Genomic DNA, 5,007 nt, shown 5'->3' with positions numbered 1-5,007 from the left:
TTTGTCTTGCATGATGGTGTCGAGTCATTTCCTATCCCTAGCGACCCCATGGACACATCTCTCCCAGAATGCCCCACCTCCATCTACTATCATTCCAGTAGTTTATGCATAGAGTTTTCTTAGTAAAAATATGGAAGTGGTTTACTTCTTCTTCTGCATAGTAGACTTGAGTCTCTGCCCTTAATTCTCTCCCATGCTGCTGCTGCCCAGCACAGGTGAGTTTTGACTTGTAGCAGATTGCCTCTCACTCGCTAGCCCTTGCCCAACCTAGGAATGGAATGGGTATACCTCTGCTTGACTCTCCCTCCCATAGCCGAAAATGGTAGAGTACTGGAAACTCTCCAGGTGCAATCCTGAGAGGGGCTTCTGCATTTTAATGCTTTATTATTATTATTATGGTATTTCTAAAGTGCTTACTATGTGTAAGACACTGTACTAAGTGCTGGGATGAATACCTGCAAATCAGGTTGGGTACAGTCCCTGTCCCACATGGGCTCACAGTCTTAATCCCCATTTTCCAGATGAGGTCACTGAAACACAGAGAATTTTAGGTGACTTGGGCAAGTCACCCAGCAGACATGTGGCAGAGCTGGGATTAAAACCCTGGTCCTCTGACTCTCAGGTCCATGCTCTACACATTAGGCTACATTGCTTCTCAGCTGCAAATCCAGCCCCCTTTCATGGCTTCAGGACACCCCTGCCTCTGCCTGTCTGCCAAGGCCTCCCCTGCCCAATCCCCAAGGCCCAGCCTCAGGTGGTGGGGGTCAGAGAAGAGACAAGATTGAGGGAGAGGGGAGAGGGTTGTGGCAGCTGGGATGGGGGGAATCGGTTTACTTGAGTCTTTTCTAGCTTCTGTATGTCAGGAGTGGGGAGAGAGAGGGGACTTTTGTGCTTTTTCATAAGTGCTTACTTCAACTGCTATAAACTACAAGAAAGATCATTTCAAGATTTGGTTGAAGATTTGTAGGGGTTATACATCAATACAGTTTCTCTCTGGAGGAAGTAAGAGAGTAGTCAAAGTGGAAATGGGGAAAAAAGACAAAAGAAATCATCACAGCATTCCTGCATGTTTAATGAAATTTTATTTACTTTTCTTTCATCCTCTTGGGGTAACTGATACTTGTTAATGGAGTCAGAATTCAAACTCAAACTAACAACGTTGTCCTTTGATTCTCTTCAAAAATTATTTCTCATTTTTGCACATATGTTATGTTGAAACATGAATCCACTGTTAAAATTTCCTGAGAAAGTGGAAAAGCTTTGTTCTAGCTCTCTTCTACTGCGGGAACTTGAGTGGCAGGGAAAAAAGTACAAGTGGTACTGTGGAAACCACGATCCCTAAGCGGTAACCGATTCTGCTGCATGCTGCACACAGACAACCACTCTCCTCATGTCTGTCTGGGGCCAACTTGTTGGGCATAGGTAGTCTTCTTTTAGACTGAAGTTTATTTTGGGCAAGACACATACCTGCCAACTCCACTACCCTGTCGTGTGTCAAATACAGAGCTCTGCACACTGTATATGCTCAATAAGTACCAGTAATGATGATGACTGCAGCGTTTCTAACCTCAACTATTTTTTAATGGCATTTATTAACCACTTACTACATGCTAGGTACTACACTAAGCACTGGGGGGAATTACAAGATAATCAGGTTGGATGCAGTCCATGTCCCGCATGGGGATCACAGTCTTAATCTCCATTGTGCAGATGAGGCAATGGAGGCCCAGGGAAATGAAGTGACTTGCCCGAGGTCAAGCTGACAAATGACAGATCTGGGATTAGAACCCAGGTCCTCTGACTACCAGGTGGCTCTTTCCACTAGGACATGCTGCTTGCTTCTCTGCTACCACTATGCCTCATGCTCGTCTCTCTCAATGCCGATCTTTTGCTCATTTCATTCATTCATTCAGTTGTATTTATTGAGCGCTTACTGTGCACAGAGCACCCTACTAAGTGCTTGGAAAGTACAAATCAGCAATAAAGAGAGACAATCCCTGCCCACACCATCTAGAAGGGGGGAGAGAGACAACAAAACAAGGAAATTACATATCCTCTAGGAGTTCTCCATGATTAATTTATCTTCTCTTCAGATTATTTCTCTTTAACTACATCCTCAGCACTTTCTTTCAGTTACATACGTAACCCACAGCTGCTTGTAGCACTTCTGGACACATAGACGTGCATATCCTGTTCCTAAACGACTCATCCACATAGTCACTTTTCCTTCTTCCTCTTATCTGTTAATTATTTTAGTTTCAGTCTTCCCTACTAGATTGGAAACTCCTTGAGGGCAGGGATCCTTCCTATGACCTCAACTTCCAAGAACTCAATGAATACTACTGAGTGGTTGATTGATATTTGCCGAGTGAAAGGTTCACCTTATGTCAGAAATGATGTTTTTGTGGAAGATTCCCCTCCCAAATTGGGCTGCTGCTTCTGAGGGCTCCAGGGTTAAAGAGGCCCTATGGGACAGTGTTGGGGAAGCCATATACTGGACAGTCCAGTACAGATATGGTTTCGGGAAGTTTTACTTTTGCTTTCAACACCCTGTGTCTCGTTCTGCCTTGGTTCAGAAGCTAAGCCCTGATTCACAGGGACCTGGAGATGGAGAACGCAATGGCTCAACAGAGCTTTAGAGGATAGAAGGCTGACTCCAAAGGAGAAAACTTGTTTCTGAGAGAGACAAAGGAATCGATTTATTTTGTGGACCCTGAGTCACAGGAAGCATATTGTTCACAGGAGGACTCTCCGTCGAAACCACTCACCCACATCCTGCCTCTGGCCTGTAACTCCCTCGCTCCTCATATCAGACAGACAATTGCCTTTTCCCCATTCAAAGCCATATTTGAAGGCATATCTCCTCCAACACTTCCCTGATTAAGCCCTGACCTCCTCTTCTCCCACTCACTTCTGTGTCATCCTGATTTGCTCCCTTGATTCATCACCACCTCCCAGCTCCACGGCACTTATGTATTTATCTGTAATTTATTTATTTTAAAGTCTGCCTCCCCCTCTAGATGGTGAGCTTGTTGTGGGCAGGAAATATGTCCATTTATTGTTATACCATACTCTTCCAAGCACTCAGTACAGTGCTGTGCAAACAGTAAGTGCTCAATAAATAGGATTGAATGAATGAATGAATCTGAGATGACAGGGGAGAGATGAAGCTGATTCACCCAGCCCTAAGACTACCTTCAGGGCTAATTAAATTTGCAGGGTCAAGTGCCAAGGCCCACTGTCTCCCAGAGTGCAACAGGAGTGACTTGAGGGCTCTCTAAACAAGGGAAAGGGGCCAGGGGTTCAGTGGTGGTCTAGTCAATCCCTAGTACTGAGGAGGTGAGATCTTATTAGGATGGAAGGGTTCCTGGGCAAGAGTGTGTCTTTCCCAGCCAGTTTGGTATCTTTCAGATGGAGAAAGGGAAGAAAGGGCATTCTGACTAACCTAGGGTGGGGACTTTAAACTAGTTTTGGTAAAGGTGGATCCATAAGCCTAAAAGGTATGCAAAATTCCCCAATATCAAGAGGGAAGTCTAAGCTCTACAATACAGTGTAAGCTCGCTAAAAACAGGGAAGATGGGTTCTACTTCTCCTGTTCTCACCCAGTTGCCCAGAACTGTAAATAGGAGAAACAGCATGGCTAGTAGATAGGGCATGGGCCTGGAAGTCAGAAGTACTCAATAAATATGATTGAATGAGTGAATGAATCTGTAAAATAGGGCAAAGTTAACTGCTCTACCTACTTCTTAGACTGTGAACCCCATGTGGGACATTGATTGTGTCTGATCTAATTACCTCAGTGCTTAGCACAACATGTTATCACTTGATAAATGCTTAATAAAGATAATTTATTATTATTAATTATTATTATCATTTCTGGCTTAGAAAAGGACTCATGAGAAGAGAGGTAGTGTACCCATGTGTCCCTAGCCTCCTTCTTCAATCATCACCACATTCAGTGTTCTTGCCTTGCCTTGAGCAGAACGCACAAACCTTCCTCCTCCTTGAACTCATTCAACACTGGTGCATTTCTCTACCTTTATTAGGTCTTCCCCAAGAAGTGATATTTCCTTTGACAGCAAACTTTTACCAGGTGCCACTGAGTCCTGAAAACTCCCTTCAAACAGCAACTCTCAGCAGGGCTGACCAGACCTTGGGCCCTGATGGGGACCGAAGCAGCACCTCTTTTGTTCCACATGATGCTATCATGCTCTGTTTATTCATCCCCCGTCCCAGCCTCCACCTCTCAGGATCGCATCTAGAGAGTTTCCAGTCCTCTACAAGTCTCAACTATGGGAGGGAGAGTCAAATAGAGGCATATCCATTCCATTCCTAGCTTGGACAGTGGCTAGCCAGTGGAAGGCAATCTGCTACAAGTCAAAACTCACCCATACTGGCAGAGACTAAGGTTTATTGCCTGGAAGGAGGCAATGGTAAACCGCTTTCATATTTTTACCAAGAAAACTCTATGGATCCACTACCAGAACGATTGCAGATGGGTTGTTTTAAGAGAGATGTGTCCATGGTGTCGCTATGGGTCGAACATGACTCAACAGCATAAGACAACAACCACCCAGGCTCACTGCACTTATGTAAATATCTGTAATTTATTAATTTATATTCATGTCTGTCTCCCCCTCTAGACTTTAAAGTCACTGCGGGCAGGGAATTCATTCAATCGTATTTATTGAGCTCTTACTGTGTGCAGAGCACTGTACTAAGCACTTGGGAGAGTACAATACAACAATAAAGGGTCACATTTCTTGCCCACAATGAACTTACAGTCTAGGGTGGGGAAGACAGACATCATTACAAATAAATAGAATTACAGATATGTACAAAAGTGCTGTGGGGCTAGGAGGGGGGAAGAAAAAAGGGAGTAAGTCAGAGTAATGCAGAAGGGAATGAGAGATGAGGAAAAGTGGGGCTTAGTCTGGGAATGCCTCTTGGAGGAGATGTGTCTTCAATAGGGCTTTGAGGCAGGGGAGAGTAATTGTCTGTCAGATT

General features: G+C 44.4%; 2 non-coding genes across 2 annotated transcripts; one reads left to right on the top strand and one right to left on the bottom strand.

The window, feature by feature from the left end:
- Positions 1–225: 225 nt before the first annotated feature.
- LOC114807196 lies at positions 226–363 on the bottom strand. Its single transcript, XR_003755249.1, has one exon. It is a non-coding gene; the product is annotated as a small nucleolar RNA SNORA7 (small nucleolar RNA).
- A 3,877-nt stretch (positions 364–4,240) lies between these two features.
- On the top strand, positions 4,241–4,378 carry LOC114807273. Its single transcript, XR_003755324.1, has one exon. It is a non-coding gene; the product is annotated as a small nucleolar RNA SNORA7 (small nucleolar RNA).
- The last annotated feature ends 629 nt before the right edge of the window (positions 4,379–5,007 follow it).

The sequence above is a fragment of the Ornithorhynchus anatinus genome, chromosome X1, assembly GCF_004115215.2.
Source record: "Ornithorhynchus anatinus isolate Pmale09 chromosome X1, mOrnAna1.pri.v4, whole genome shotgun sequence".
Classification (NCBI taxonomy): Eukaryota; Metazoa; Chordata; class Mammalia; order Monotremata; family Ornithorhynchidae; genus Ornithorhynchus; species Ornithorhynchus anatinus.
This window is presented reverse-complemented; position numbering and strand designations above follow the sequence as displayed.